The sequence below is a fragment of the Aethalodelphis obliquidens genome, unplaced genomic scaffold (genome assembly GCF_003676395.1).
Source record: "Aethalodelphis obliquidens isolate GAN/ISIS:26980383/991018 unplaced genomic scaffold, ASM367639v1 scaffold56, whole genome shotgun sequence".
Taxonomy (NCBI): Eukaryota; Metazoa; Chordata; class Mammalia; order Artiodactyla; family Delphinidae; genus Aethalodelphis; species Aethalodelphis obliquidens.
In genome coordinates this window covers 1,328,946-1,345,400 of record NW_020838000.1, presented here as the reverse complement: position 1 = coordinate 1,345,400, position 16,455 = coordinate 1,328,946, and positions in this window count along the sequence as shown.

Here is a 16,455-nt window from a genome sequence, read left to right as displayed (position 1 = left end):
AGGAGTGGAATTGCTGGATCATATGGTAGCTCTATTTTTAGCTTTCTGAGGAACCTCCATACTGTTCTCCACAGTGGCTGCACCAACTTATATTCCCACCAACAGTGTAGGAGAGTTGGGAAAGCTATTTAAATGGGAACAGAATTGTTAGCTTTACTCCATATCTGATCCCCTTTATCCTTCTTCTTCCTGCCTCAAATGCACACAGTGCTGAAGAGGGAGTAACCAGCTTGCAAGCATGAGGATGAAAGTTACAAATTTAATTAACAGAATCAACACACAGAAAGAGCCTGAACCCTCAGGGCATTAGGGAACCACCATAAGGAACCTGACTATAAGGAACCCACCTCCAGACCACTGGTTCCAGGAAAAACAGAGGCCCCTGGCTGGTTAAGCCAGTGTAGCGGCTCTGACCGCACTCAGTCCTGACTGATAGAGTAAAACAAACTAGAAATGAGACAAAAAAATGGTAGATGGAACCAGAAGAAAATGCCAAGGTTTGTCTCTCAGGCAGAGACTGTTGTATATAATCAGCAAGTCTCCCACCAACTCTCCACCGCCGGCTAGGGTCCATCACCAGGGGTTACTCAGATTAGGACGAGCGTCCACCACCATGAATGGGCTCTCGAGTTACGGTCTCAGCTGATGTTTCCGGAGAAGAGAGCATTAGCGTTGGGTTTTATAACTTTGCCACTCTCTGCCTCTGTTTCTTTATTTGCGAAATGGGGGCAATAGTAAAGCCTACCTCTTAAGATTGTTCTAAACATTTAATGAGATAATACATGTAATATGCTTAGAATAATTCCAGGCATACTGGGAAGCAGTCTATAAATGCTACTCATTATCACTATGGGCTGGAATCATTACTGATGCTGCACAGACAAGAAGAACCAGCTCCCAGAGACACAGTCTCAGCACTCCTCCCCTTGCCATAAACAGGGTCACTGCCTTACCCCATTCTTTCCCATACAAAACACACTGGAAGTGGGCATTCCCTGGTGGTTCAGTGGTTAGGAATCGATGCTTTCACTGCCGGGGCCCGGGTTTGATCCCTGGTCAGGGAACTAAGATCCCACAAGCCGAGTGGCACAGCCCAAAACAAAACAAAACAAAACAAAAAAACACGCTGAAAGTATGGGAGTTTGCCCACTGAGTGATTATAGTGAAAAAAGTAAGCCAGAAATACATGTTGGGTGATTTGGAGGTTCTAGCGTAAGTAGCAGACCTAGTTCTTCTCTTCAAGGGAGGTCCCAGTCTGGTGCAGGGAGGGGGTAGGGCCCAGTGCCTTAACCGCCTCAGGCCTTGTGACACGCCACTCTGCTCCGTGAGGTGCTCATAAGTAGCGTGAGGTCTCAGAGAAAGAAGATCTTAATTTTTTTTTTTAACATCCTTATTGGGGTATAACTGCTTTACAATGGTGTGTTGGTTTCTGCTTTATAACAAAGTGAATCAGTTATACATATACATATATCCCCATATCCCCTCCCTCTTGCGTCTCCCTCCCACCCTCCCTATCCCACCCCTCCAGGCGGTCACAAAACACCGAGCTGATCTCCCTGTGCCATGCGGCTGCTTCCCACTAGCTATCTACCTTACGTTTGGTAGTGTATGTATGTCCATGCCTCTCTCTCGCTTTGTCACAGCTCACCCTTCCCCCTCCTCATATCCTCAAGAAGATCTTAATATTTGCCTGAGTCTTTTAGCCAATGTTTATTGGGGGTCTTGAGCTAAAATACTAACAGCAAAAAAAGAGGAGGGGGAATGGAACGGAATCAAGTTCACCTTAGAAGAAGCCTGATAGGACGTGAATGCCCCCAGGGTGAGGATATTATCTTATTCATGTAAAAACCCCAGTACAAGTACACTTTCTGGCACATGGAAGGAATTTTCCCAGCTGAGTTCTTGATACTTTTCTGTCTCTGGGATTTTGCTTTTGCAAACACCACAGTTATTCAACACTTCTACTCCTGGCTCTGGCAAAGCAGCTTTTAGCAGACCAATGATCCCAGGAAGAACCCGGAGAAAAGCCAGAGAACATGAAAATAAAAATCTGTTTGAAGGCCTCAGAGATCTGCCAAGGCTTGAGGGGCCAGGCCCTCTGAGAAAGGAAGGCCCCACGCCCTTTCCCCCTCAGTAAGTTTTTCATTCTTAATTGCATAAGGCAGAGGTTAAGAAGTCAAGCAAAGGAAAAGCTGCTGAAAAGCAGAGTGAGGGGCTTCCCTGGTTGGTTAAGAATCCACCTGTCAATGAGGGGACACGGGTTCAAGCCCTGGTCCGGGAAGATCCCACATTGCTGCCGAGCAACTAAGCCCGTGCGCCACAACTACTGAGCCTGTGCTCTAGCGCCTGTGCGCCACAACTACTGAAGCCCACGCGCCTAGAGCCCGTGCTCTGCAACAAGAGAAGCCACCACAGTGAGAAGCCTGCGCACGGCAACAAAGAGTAGCCCCGCGTTTGCCGCAACTACAGAAAGCCCGCGCGCAGCAACGAAGACCCAACACAGCCCAAAATTAATTAATTAATTTTAAAAAAAGCAGAGTGAGGTTTTCAGAATCTCATGGTGCTGGAAAGGCAAAAAAGAGAATTCTGGGGAGAGGCTCTCATAAACAAAGCTCTTCTTGGGACCTCTAGGAAGCAACACCCTAGGGATGTGTGAACTCAAGGTAGACCCAGCCTGAGAAAGGTAAAACTTTCTCTCGGGTCAACTGAGCCCTTGCTTAGACTGAGGTTAGCTCCCCCTGCTCTAGATGTTGAGATTTACCTTTTACCTTCAGAGAGGGTTGACTTGCTAAAGGAAGATAACATCATCCAGAGCCTCTAAAATTTTCATACACAATGTTCTTCATTCCATCAAAACTTAATAAAAAAGTGAGAAACTAAGAAACAGGACCAAGAAGAAACAGATAATAGAAACAGACCCGTAGGTGATCCAGATACTACACTTATCTCTAAAGGTAATGACATTTTAAATAAATGTCATTAGTACATTTAAGAAGTAAATGGTAGGATGGAGAATTTCACCAGGAAACTAGACCCTATTAAAAAAGAATCAGTGTAGACCAGGGAACTCTACTCAGTGCTCTGTGGTGACCTAAATGGTAAGGAAATCCAAAAAAGGAGGGGATATATGTATACGTATGGCTGATTCACTTTGCTGTACAGCAGACACTAACACAACATTGTAAAGCAACTATACCCCAATACAAATTCTTAAAATAAACAAATTTTTAAAAATTTTTAGAAAGAATCAAATGGAAATTCTGTAATGAAAAATATACTGACTGAAATGAAGATCTACAACATTGTAAATCAACTCTACTCCAAGAAAATAAAATAAAAAAATGAAGATCTCATTAGGTAAGTTTAATAGCAGCTTGGATGCCGCTGAAGAGAGGATAAGTGACCTGTCAGATAGGTCAGGGAAAAGCATTCAGACTGAAGCAGGGAGAAGAGAAGAGAGAAGAGACAGAGGACATGTTAAAAAGTTTTAACGTATATATTTGGATTCCCAGAAGGAGCGAAGGGAGAGAATGGGACAAAGGAATTTTATAGACAAAAAAGGCCATGAATTTTCCAAAATTGGTGGAAGACCTCACAGCAGTTTAAAGAACATCATTTGAATCCCAAGTTGGGTGAAGCCCAATTACTCAAAGCCAGTTTCTTTCAACACTTGATTCGTTCACGGTTTAGAAGTAAAACCATGAGAAGCTTCATTGAGTACATGTGATTGAGGCTGGAGAATGAGACACTATTGTTCAACTTGACCTCAACTTTGCCTTTAAACCAGAGTAAACCTAGGCAGATCAGGCTAGGATAAAGTTACCCTGGCTTAACTTTAGAACCAGAACAAAAATAAAAACATCAGCTCTGTGATTTTATTTTATTTTTTTTAATCTGCTCTGAAGTAAGGAGAGACTATGTCTCAAACAGTCCTGCCATCCTAATAACTTTTTCAGCTTTTTGATCACTGATGTTTTCCTGGAAAATCTTGTCTTCTTTGACATTTGAGTGCTGGTATTTAGCACTTTTATTTCCATTTCTTTTTCCTTCATGAAATCAGTCATCATCTTTATTATTTTTTTAAGATGCCAAGTTTTACAAGCTGTGAATCCTTTTTCTTAAAAAAACAAAAAAAACCCACTAGATATTTTTTCCCCAGAAGCTTGTAGTTGAAGGGCAAAGCCTCCCTAATAACACTGTACTGAATATTTCAGGGTTTCTGGGTTTTTTTTCCTGGACAGCACCCACCTGGAGCCTGTCAGAGGCTGCTGATAAGGCAGGAAGAACCCGCTCTTGAACTGTGTAAACCCGATCTGGAAACTGCTCGTGCTTGATTCTGATTTGAGGAAAGCAGGGAGGAGTGAGATTTGTCAACATGTCATTGGAGTGTCAGGGTGTTTGACACTGTCCTGGCCAGTCCCTTGCTACTTCATTCTCCGCAGAGGGCTCCCCTCACTGATGAGCAGAGCTGGCACAGCCCGGCGGGCTTCCCCCCACATTCCCAAGGTGGTGGCTGCACTCCATCTAACATCCCTGCAGGGTTAGCTTAGCTGGCCTGGGGCTCTGTGTAGCCAGCAGAAACACGCTCCCTGGTAGAAAGCTGACTTGCTAACGCTTACCCCCTTTAAATCCCTGGAGGACTGTTTTTTTCCAACAGTTACTGCCTGTTAGACCAAAGGAAGACCTGCTTCCTTACTATCCCCCATTTTTTGGAAGGATAGGGTTCTAGGGACTGGAGAATGAGCCCCGTGTAGAGAGAGGAAGCATAGCTATTCCTCAACAGGCTCTCCTGTTCATTCTCTGGCAGATACTTTCTGAGCACCTACTATGAGCAAGGCCCCCAGAGTCGGGGGTAGAGATGGGACGGGGAAAGGAACGTGATCAGTTAGGCGTGGCCTCTGTACTTCAAGCATTGCCCACAGAGAAAGACCCTCTTTGATGGTAGGTCGTCGTTGTGACAGTTTCAGTTACATGAAACAAGTAAAGTTTTTCAAAGTCTCTGACCTGGAAGACCATCCCGCACTCCTCTCATACTCCCCCCTTCCAGCTGGTGACGGCTTCTCAAGAAAACCTAATTCACTCACTGCATTTTGTCAGGGATCCTAAAAGGTCTCATGCCCTGCCAACATTTATTCCATATTTTTTCAGTCTGTGGGAAAGAAAATTGATTCTGTAGGACCCGAGCAAAAAGTACAAGGAGGACAGTCCTAAATCCCACAAGGTAGACTGCAGGCCTGCCTACATGGCATTTGCCCACCTGAGAGGTGAGCCTAGATTTGCTTCTCTGCCCTCTCCATGAGACCTGAGCCCTTAGAGGCCAAAGCTATGTTTTAACCATCTTTCGTTCCCCAGAAAGTGGAGCAGAGACCTGGCACCTGGTGGAACTCATGAAAGTCATTAAAAGTTTTTCCTTTTGAGCCACAGGATTGACAGTAATCTACTAGATCGATGATCTGAGACAAAATGGCAGCCATAGTGGTGTGCTCACAAACGTGTTCTAAGAACCTCTGTGTATCAGGCACTGGGCTTGGTGATGTGGGGATACAAAGTTACTTAAGAGAGAACCCCCGCTCTCACCTGGCTCACTACGTGGATGGAGAACGGAGGCACGTGTGAAATGCCAGGATGGGCACGGTAAGCACCAGATAATGTTAGCCACTGGCAGCATGTGGCTATTTACATTAAAATGGAATTAGATTTTCTGTTCTTCAGTCACACCAGCTGCATGTCCAGTACTCCACGTATCCACATGTGCCTAATGCCTTCAGTACTGTAGAGCACAGATATATTTCCGCCACATAGAGATGAGAAAGCATTATCTGTTCTGTTGGTCACGGGAGGTTCCGTAGCAGATGTGAGATAAGAGCCAGCCCTTGGTGTTGATGAGAAAGGGGTAGACTGTCCAGTGGAATGGCATAAGCCAGGGGAACCTTGGAGCCTGTTTGGTGGCAGCATTAGTAGCAATGATGCCATGGTCACGCTTCTGAGGGTACTTCTGTTCTTCCTTCTTTGGTCGGCTCCCACCATCTGACCGTGAGGGGTAGTGTCTTTGGTCCTCCCTCCTTTCTTATAGGACTGCCATCTATTCCCACCACTCTAACCTTCACCAGCACGCTCGGGCACCCTTCCCTATCCAGGCCTGGCCACACTCAGGTCACAGAGGCACATGACCACCTACTGGACATGATTAAAACCTTCTTTGGAAGTTCCACTAAAGAGATAGCTGTGCGCTGGAAGAGCTGTCCTCCTCTCTGTGGGAAGGCACGTGTTCTGAGGAGGCACAAAGCCTTCATCAGGGGTTGTGCTGGTCTGCGAGGGCTGCCATAACAAAATACCGTGGGCTGGCTGGCTTAAACAACAGTCATGTACTGTCTCACAGTGCAGAGGCTGGAAGTCCTGGATCAAGGTGCCCTCAGGGCTGGATTCCTCCGAGGCCTCTCTCCTTGACTTGCAGTCAGCCACGCTCTCACATGGTCACCCCTCTGTGCACGTGTGCTCCCCGGGGTGTCTGCCTCTTACTGAGAGAGCGGGCATGTTGGGTCAGGGCTTCGCCCTAACAACGTGATTTCAACAACCTCAGTCACCTCTCTGAAGACCTTACCTCCCGATCTGGTCACATTCTGGGGCCCTGTGGGCTGAGACTCCAACACATGAATTTGGGGAAAACACAGTTCAGCCTGTAACAGGGATGGCTCAAGACAGGATCATCTGCCTTGCAGCCGGGTCAGCCACAGCAATGAGCAGCAGGGTGACAGAGGCCCTAGCCATGACCGTGATGTCAGACCCTTTCTCTGCAGGACTTTGCGTTGCCCGCTTCAGGGCGACAAGGGCTGGGCTCGCTGGCACTCGCGCCAGGGCACCCGATGGCAGCTCATCGTCCCGCTCCACCCTTGTTTTCACACCTCCCAGTAACCTGTGCTGCTTTTTTTTTTTTTTTTTTTTTTTGCGGTACGCGGGCCTCTCACTGCTGTGGGCTCTCCCGTTGCGGAGCACAGGCTCCGGACGCGCAGGCTCAGCGGCCATGGCTCACGGGCCCAGCTGCTCCACGGCATGTGGGATCTTCCTGGACCGGGGCACGAACCCGCGTCCCCTGCATCGGCAGGCGGACCCTCAACCACTGCGCCACCCCCCTCTCTTTCTGTCTTTACTGGGGAGCGACTTCTCCCCTTTTTCTCAAGTAAACACTGTCTTTCACAACTATCTTCTTTCCTCTTTCTGCCAGCCACCTTTTCTGACAGTTCCCTAACCACTGCCTCCACCGCGATCTTTTCAGGCTGGTTTTGACAGCCACGGCGTGTGCCGGCTTGTGCTCCTACATATCAACAGGTGGACATACCAGGCAGTGTAGGAGTCCTAAGAGTACAGTCTTCTGAGTAAAACAGACGTGGATTCAAATGAAAATTACTCACTGGCATTTGAGACTTGTTAAGTGAAACTCGTCTGTAATATGAGAACAGTGACACTTAACTTGAACGTTGCTGGACAGACAGTTTATAATGTATCCAAGATGCCTATTTGCCCATAGTATGTTCTCAGTTAAAGGCATAATAATTGTTATCATCCCTGACTCTACTTTGCATTTCCTCTTTCTGTACCTTTGAGCACTATTCCACCAGCTGGCTGAGACCTCGCCCTTTTTCATGCCTATCTTAGTTCCATTCTCCAAGGTCCATCTTTTTCTTTTTTTTTTTTAACATCTTTATTGGGGTATAATTGCTTTACAATGGTGTGTTAGTTTCTGCTTTACAACAAAGTGAATCAGCCATACATATACACATGTTCCCATATCTCCTCCCTCTTGCGTCTCCCTCCCTCCCACCCTCCCCATCCCACCCCTCCAGGCGGTCACAAAGCACCGAGCTGATATCCCTGTGCTATGCGGCTGGCTGCTTCCCACTAGCTATCTGTTTTACGTTTGGTAGTGTATATATGTCCATGCCTCTCTCTCGCTTTGTCACAGCTCACCCTTCCCCCTCCCCATATCCTCAAGTCCGTTCTCCAGTAGCTCTGTGTCTTTATTCCTGTCTTACCCCTAGGTTCTTCATGACATTTTTTTTCTTAAATTCCATATATATGTGTTAGCATACGGTATTTGTCTTTCTCTTTCTGACTTACTTTACTCTGTATGACAGACTCTAGGTCCATCCACCTCATTACAAATAGCTCAATTTCGTTTCTTTTTATGGCTGAGTAATATTCCATTGTATATATGTGCCACATCTTCTTTATCCATTCATCCGATGATGGGCACTTAGGTTGTTTCCATCTCCGGGCTATTGTAAATAGAGCTGCAATGAACATTTTGGTACATGACTCTTTTTGAATTATGGTTTTCTCAGTGTATATGCCCAGTAGTGGGATTGCTGGGTCATATGGTAGTTCTATTTGTAGTTTTTTAAGGAACCTCCATACTGTTCTCCATAGTGGCTGTACCAATTCACATTCCCACCAGCAGTGCAAGAGTGTTCCCTTTTCTCCACATCCTCTCCAGCATTTATTGTTTCTAGATCCAAGGTCCTTCTTTTTGTATATCTGTGCGCGCACACACGCACACACACACACAAGCACACACACTGGCAGGAGACTGTCAAGCCCCGTTCATATCCTTCACCCTCCTCTCTGCACAAACCAGAGGCTGCTTACGTTGAGTACCTGCAGTTCTCTGCCTGCAGGCATGTTTCCTGGCCAGAGAGCATTCTCAGGTCTCAGGCCGTGCAAGCTGGAAGTGTCAGAAAACTAAACACCCCTCAACAAGGGCCAGTGGGAAGTTGGTGGTGGTTTCCCTCCAGCCTTCTTGCTCTTTGGGGAGGATAACTAACTCTCAAGTGTGTTCTACACTCCCCCCCCAAGACCCCCAGCAAGACAGAACTTCAGCTGCCCACATCGGCTTCTCAGTGACACAGCCTTTAACTGTCTGTCCCTTCACCATCTCACTTCCCCACCTGAGGCCGCTGCTTCCTGAGATGCCCCATATACACTACATGCACTCAAAACCTTCTCTCAGTATGTTTTCGTGGGAACCCAACCTGAGACGCAAACATAACGCGTGTCATCTTTCATCAACTGCGCAGGTCACGCTCCCTCACTCACTTCGTGATTCCTCAGTAACACCTGAACTAATGGGTGTGAAGCAGTCGGTGCTCACTCCAGACACCTGTCAGGAAGTTATGACTCCTGCAGTGTCTCCAGTGCTACCAGAAGTTCTTTTCCATGAAAGAATGGTTAGGGGATGATTTGCCTGGCCCCAGGCAGCAAGCAAAGCAAATGCCACCACGGCGTATAAAACATAACAACAACGGCAACGACTATGCTGTTAAATGCTCGAGAATGCGAGCCCCGATGCAGCAGGTCCTTTGTGACTCTGTCTGACCCTCTGACCACCGTGGCCTAAGCCCACCGCCATGAGCTCTCTGTCCCTCGTTCCTCAACACCGGAAGAAAATGTATAGCTCATGAATTTCTTCTACTGACACACCAGAAGAATTCTTTCACCTTTATTTTCTGGTTGTTTTCCCAAGAGACTGTACAACTGACTTTGCTTTTGTCATTAAGCATCTGCTCGGAAGCTGCTTTCCCCCCGTCAGATCACGCACCATATGCCATCATCTGCTGGAATTGCACATTTTCTTGGTTGACAGTCACCATAAACTTTTGCGTGTCTGGAACACATTCATCATAAACTCGAGACTTTATTCAAAATTGTGTGAACTCTGCAGTGCCATGGAGTACAAGGGTCTTCTCTGAACAGCGTGACTATTCGGGATTCACAGGGAATGCGAAGTCCCAGAGTAACACTGGGCATTGGAATCTCCAGATGTGGGGCTGTGCTTGAAATTTCAAGATCTGAAAGCACTAAAGAAGGACGCAGAGGGAAAACTGTACAAAATGTAGCTTTCATCATTACAAAGGACTCTGGTGGTATCCCCTCTAATATCAATAATATGCAAAATTTAAAGTAGCCAGGAGAACCTGGGGTCCATCCAAGCCAGCTGAACAATCCCCTGACGTCTGCTCTCCAGAAATTTCACTGTTAATATCCCCATGGGTATAGCAGGTACTTTATTTAATGCCCTTTTTTTTTTTTTTACAATCGGGCGTTATTTTCAAATCCCAGGAATTCTTCAGTGTTCTTTATTGGGGAGTTGCAGAAACAATGAACATATGGCTAATTTTGGGACTTCCCTGGCAGTCCAGTGGTTAGGTCTTGGTGCTTTCACTGCGGAGGCCCAGGTTCAAGCCCTGGTCAGGGAAACAAGATCCCGCAAGCCGCGCAGCGTGGTCAGAAAAAAGAAGAAAAAAGAAGAAGGAAAATATGGCTAATTTTGGTCCTGGACAAATTCAAAATCAGACACACGTGTATTGACATCAGACAGTTTCCCACTGGATATTTATTTATTTATTTATGGCTGCGTTGGGTCTTCATTGCTGTGTGTGGGCTTTCTCTAGTTGCGACGAGCAGGAGCTACTCTTTGTTGCAGTGTGCGGGCTTCTCATTGCGGTGGCTTCTCTTGTTGCGGAGCATGGGCTCTAGGTGCGCGGGCTTCAGTAGTTGTGGCGTGTGAGCTTAGTTGCTCCGCGGCACATGGGATCTTCCCGGACCAGGGCTCGAACCCGTGTCCCCTGCATTGGCAGGCGGATTCTTAACTACTCTGCCACCAGGGAAGTCCCTCCCATTGGATCTTGATCCCTTTTTCATGTTTGAGCATCATTTACACCAATCCAGTTCTTAATTTCATCCTTTCTCTTAGTTGATAATTCATCCACCATTCATTCGTCTTGTACTCTGGCCAGACACACCGCGTGGATCCCCCAGTCCTGAAAATGGTAACAGAAGAGCTGAGCGTGAGTTACCCTATCACTCAAGCACTCACAAGAAGCTAACATTCCACCAAGTAGGGCGAGCCTCCTGTCCGTGGATTTCCACTGGCTGGCTGACCAAATGGTCCTTTCCCAGGTGCTGCCCTGAAACAGTTTTTCACGAGTCTGTCTCTAGAGTTTTCTCTAAAACCAGGGGCAGAATAAACACGAGAAACATATTGCAGCGTCCTCTAGTCCTCATGAACAAGGCAGTTCTTTTTATCCTGGAATTTTAACTAAGGTCAGCTGACTACATAGAGAACTCTTTCATTCATGCCTGTCCGCATTCCCTTTGAATCTGAGCCTTGTAGTATCTATGTTACTCGTACAAAGTTGTGACTTTTTTCATCTATTTAGTCTTCGCTTAATTTACTTTATGATCCCTGAACCCTGGTAGACAAAACCTAGAAAAAAATGGGGTGGTGTCTAAGCAGAAAATTGATGACCTGGGGTCTTCAGGTCCCCTTACTTGTGTAAGTTACAGGAGTTCATATTTGGTATCTCTACCCAACACTCAGTCCAGTGATGTCATGTTAGATGATTCTTGAACTTGGCCACGATCAGAGTATTCACATGGTGGAAATCAGCAAATACTGTGAATCAGGGCTTCTCCCCCCCCAGAGAGCACTTACCAGCACACCACTGGGCAAAGGTCAGCTTATGTTTGGCATAAGAAAACAAGATCTTACAAAAGCATTTGGAAAATTTTCAGAGGAATTGGAGCTGTTTCTGTAAATCAGTGGATCCCAGCCCTTTGAAACTCTGTATCTCCATTATATACTAAATATTTTAGAAAACATCCTATTCCATTCTGAAATGAATTTCATAGATGATATAATCTACCTGCACAAAACCTTTAAAAAAAAGTCAGCATAATATCCCAATGATAATATAAAGGAAAAATGAAATGAAAGTTACTTATAATAGATGAATATATATTTTAATATATAAATGTTTGGTCATGTCTCCACTAGAAGACAAGATAAGGTAGCCTAATGTTCATACCTTTATTTAGAACCACAGAGAAAGCAGCAGCTACAGTGCAGATGGATAGAGGTGAGGTTTCAGTGAATTAGTGTAATGTTCTGAAGTGATGAACAATTCTTAGTAAAGTTCTGCACAATGTAAAATACACTTTTCCCTCAACCCACAAGGTAATTGCATCTTGAAAGGTCCAGTGCATATTTAAAACCATGCAAAAAAATAGTTTGTGTGTTTGTATAAGAAGGAATTTGTTTCTAGGTTCAGGTTATGTACCTGCGTGGATTGCCTGCCTTCTAAAGTCACATGAGACATGGGCAGTGCTTCCTTGTACAGAACCACTGACATCTCTAGCACCATACACTAAATGCCAGGAGTGCCCTCAGTCAAAGAGGCAACCAAATATCTCCTAAAGACTCACAAAGCAACCTAGGAATAGTACTGCCCTAGATAAGAACCAGTACTCTACATCGAGGCCAAGGAATGTCCTTCAGAGCCTGGCCTGTCTTTGTCTTGATGAGCTACCCCTTTGTCTTGATGAGCTACTATCAAAAAGGAGAATTGATCGGCTGAAAGGACAGTGATACCTGGGCATCCAGAGAGGAGATGCCAAGCGACCCGAACTCTAAGCAAATCCAAAAGATGCAGGGACAGCTGGAGAGACAGCAGGGGACTCTGAGGAAGAGGGATAGTACAGGAAAGACTCCTTGCCAGCAGGGGCAGTGCAGCGGGAGGTTAGGAACTGGGTGAGGACAGTGTGGAAGCAGCTGACTTTGGGGAAATGGCCAACTGTGAATGGAATCACCATCCGGCTTCAACAGTTGTCTGTCATCCAGGAATTGTGGGAGGCATGAGGGACAGTCCTCACGGGACATCACAGAGCTGGGCCCTCCTGGAAATGAGTCTGTAAGTTATCTAATCACTCTTGGCTTCTACTATTACATTGTGGTCAAGGTGCTTCTTGGTGGGAAATTGATAGCAAACTATTATCTAGAGGAAAATGGATATTTTATTTTTCTTTTGTCCTCTGTCCCTCATTCCCTTCTTTCTCCTGTGTTTAATCTCTTAGGTGTTTATTTAAAAGATAAAAATTACATGCAGATAGGAAGGTATTTCTTTCCTTCAACGCTGTGATCCAACCTGTGACAAATCTGTACTATACACTATGTAAATGGCTAACAAGTCAATTGCAACCCAACTGAAGGTACAAACCTTAGTGTTGGTGCTGAAATCTCTTCAGAGTCATCATCATGATCTCAAAGTTTGTTTCAAAATTTGAAAGCATCAAGTGTCAGTCAAAACTGAAGATGAAACACTAATGAATATTGAATTCTCATGCTTTAGGTATACTTCCTTTTTAGACTTTTTGGTTCTCCACTATTCTTACCGTACTGTTTCATTCAAATTTCCTTCACGCTAACTTTGTGTGATTGAAATAAAATAGCAGTATATACATATAAAAAATTATATCCTGATATATTAAGGCTTCGGTGTTTCTTCATTAGATGTTGGTATGAAATAAGAGACCTGATTATGTAGATGCTGACATGAGGTTTCATCAAGATGCTCTTCATACTTAGAGGTAAATATTCAAGGCTGGTTCTGTAGTGACTCCCCGGCTCCCCGCCTCCCTTTCCCTCCAAGTGCTTGACATGATTGTGGTGAGAGCACCTCACCTTCTCAAGGTTGTTTACCGGAGTAGTTGTTCTCAAACTTTTTCAATCCAAGGACCAATTGAGAAGAGTTAAAAAAAAAATCTGTCAGTCATCTGTCCCATCCACACTTTATTTTTAAGTAAACGCTTTATTGAAATACACATAGAAGTAAAGTGGGAAAATCGTAAGGATACAGTTTGGAATTCTTTTCCAACTGACCAGCACGCAGATCAAGAAACAGAACACCAAATCGCCTTTCTACCTTCTTCTGGTCTCTGATCCTGACCCAAGGGTGACAGGCATCCTAAGTCGTAACAGCATAGATTAATTAGGTCTGTTTTTGAACTTTATAAAAATAGAATCATGGAATTGTACTTTTTTGCGTGTTTCTGGCTTCTTTCACTCAATACTGTGATTGTGGCATTCATCCACGCCATTGCCTGTAGTTAAAGTTCATTCTCTCACATTGCCTAATAGTATGTAATGGTTGAATATGGCATATTTTATTTATTCCTTCTACTACTGATGGATGTTTGGTTAGTTTTCCGTTTGGGGCTGTTATGATTAGTGCTGCTATGGCCATGTTTTACATGTCTTTTATATGAACATATGTATGCATCTCTGTTGGGTACATCCCCATCTCTATTGGGTATATCCCCATCTCTACTGGGTACATATGTAGGAATGCAATCCCCATGTACTAGAGGTTGAAGTATATCAGATTTCAGTCGATATTGGCAAATGGTTTTCCAAGATAGTTGTACAAATTTTGATTTCCATTGGCAATGTATGAAAAGTCAGATTTCTCCGCATCTTTGCACACCCTTTGTATCATTCCTTGTTTGATTGTTTTAATTTTAGCCATGTTGGTAGGTATGCAGTGCTATTAGTTACATTGTGGTCTTAAATTTCATTCCCGGAAACCAGTTGAGCACCTTTGCAACCCAGGCTGGTTGGTATTCAGCTGTCACATACTGACATGGCCAGCATTTCTCCTCAAGGGTCAGTGCCTGTACTATACTGAGTGCTAAATATTTTATTAAATACTGTTTTCTAGGACAGCTCTATTGAGGTGTGATTGACATGCATTAAATTGCACATATTTAAAGTGTAAAATTGGATACGTTTTGACATACGTATACACCTGTGAAATCATCACCACAATCAAAATAATATACATAGCAAAGGAAACCATTAACAAATTGAAAAGGCAACCTATGGAGTGGGAGAAGATATTTGCAAGTCACAAATCTGATAAGGGGTTAATATCCAAAATATGTACAGAAGACATATAACCCAACAGCAAAAAAAAAAAAAAAATCTGATTGATAAATGGGTGGAGGATCTGAATAAACATTTTTCCGAAGACGACATACAGACAGACGGCCAACAGGTACGCGAAAAGGTGCTCAACATCACTAATCGTCAGAGAAATACAAATCAAAACCACGATGAGATATCATCCCACACCTGTTAGAATAGCTGTCATCAAAAAGATAAGAAATAAGAAGTGTTGGTGAGTGTGAGGAGAAAAGGGAATCCTTATGTACTGTTGGTGGGAATGCAAACTGGTGCATCCGCTATGAAAAACAGTATAGAGGTTCCTCAGAACATTAAAAAGAGAACTACCACGTGATCCAGAAATCCCACTTCTTAGTAATTATTCAAAGAAAATGAAAACACTGACCTGAAAAGATATCTGCATCCCCGTGTTCAATGCAGAATTATTCACAATAGCTAAGAAATGAAAACAATCTAAGTGTCCATCAATGGATGAATTGGTTTTTTAAATGTGATATATATTTTTTATTTAGCCATAAACAAGAAGGAAATCCTGCCATTTGTGACAACATGGATGGACGTTGAGGGCATCATGCTAGGTGACACAAGTCAGACAGAAAAAAAACAAACACCATACGATCTCACTTATATGTGGAATCTAAAAAACAAAAATGAAAAAACTGAACTCATAGATACAGAGGACAGATTGGTGGTTTCCAGAGGCGGGGGTGGGGGGTGGCACTGAGGGGGTGAGGTGCCGGCAAAATGAGTGAAGGTCCTCAAAAGGTACAACCTTCCAGTTATAAAATAAATAAGTCCTGGGGATGTAATGTACAGCTTGGTGACAATAGCTGATAATACTGCATGGCACATCTGAGTTTCTAAGAGAGCAAAATTTAGAAGTTCTCACCACAAGAAAACACGAATCTGTAACTATGTATGATGATGAATATTAACTAGACTTACTATAGTGATCGTTTTGCAATATATACGAATATTGAAGCATCATTATGTTGTATCCCTGAAACTGATATGAAGTTGTATGTCAATTATATCTCAATAATAATAATAGTGAACATGCCTACCAGCACCCCCAGAAGTATTTCTCCATGTGCTTTTCTACTCTTGTCCTCTTGCCCCTCCCTATTCCTCCAGACCTTGTCTTAGGGCAACCAGGGATCTGCTTCCTCTACCGTATATCAGTTTGCGTTTCCTAGAATATCCTTACATAAATGGAACCATATATTAAATATCAGTTTGCGTCTGTCTTCTTTCACTCAGCATACTTATTGTGATGTTCATTTACGTCATGTCATGTATCGGTAGTTCATTCCTTTTTTTTTTTTTTTTTTTGCGGTACGCGGGCCTCTCACTGTTGTGGCCTCTCCCGTTGCGGAGCACAGGCTCCAGACGCGCAGGCTCAGTGGCCATGGCTCACGGGCCCAGCCGCTCCGCAGCATGTGGGATCCTCCCAGACCAGGGCACGAACCCGCGTCCCCTGCATCGGCAGGCGGACTCTCAACCACTGCGCCACCAGGGAATCCCAGTTCATTCCTTTTCATTGCCAAGAGCTTTCCACTGTATGGATACACCAGAGTTCATCAATTCACCTGTTGGTGAAGAGTTGGATTATTTTCAATTTTGGGCTATTACAAATAAAGCTGCTATGAACATTCATGTTA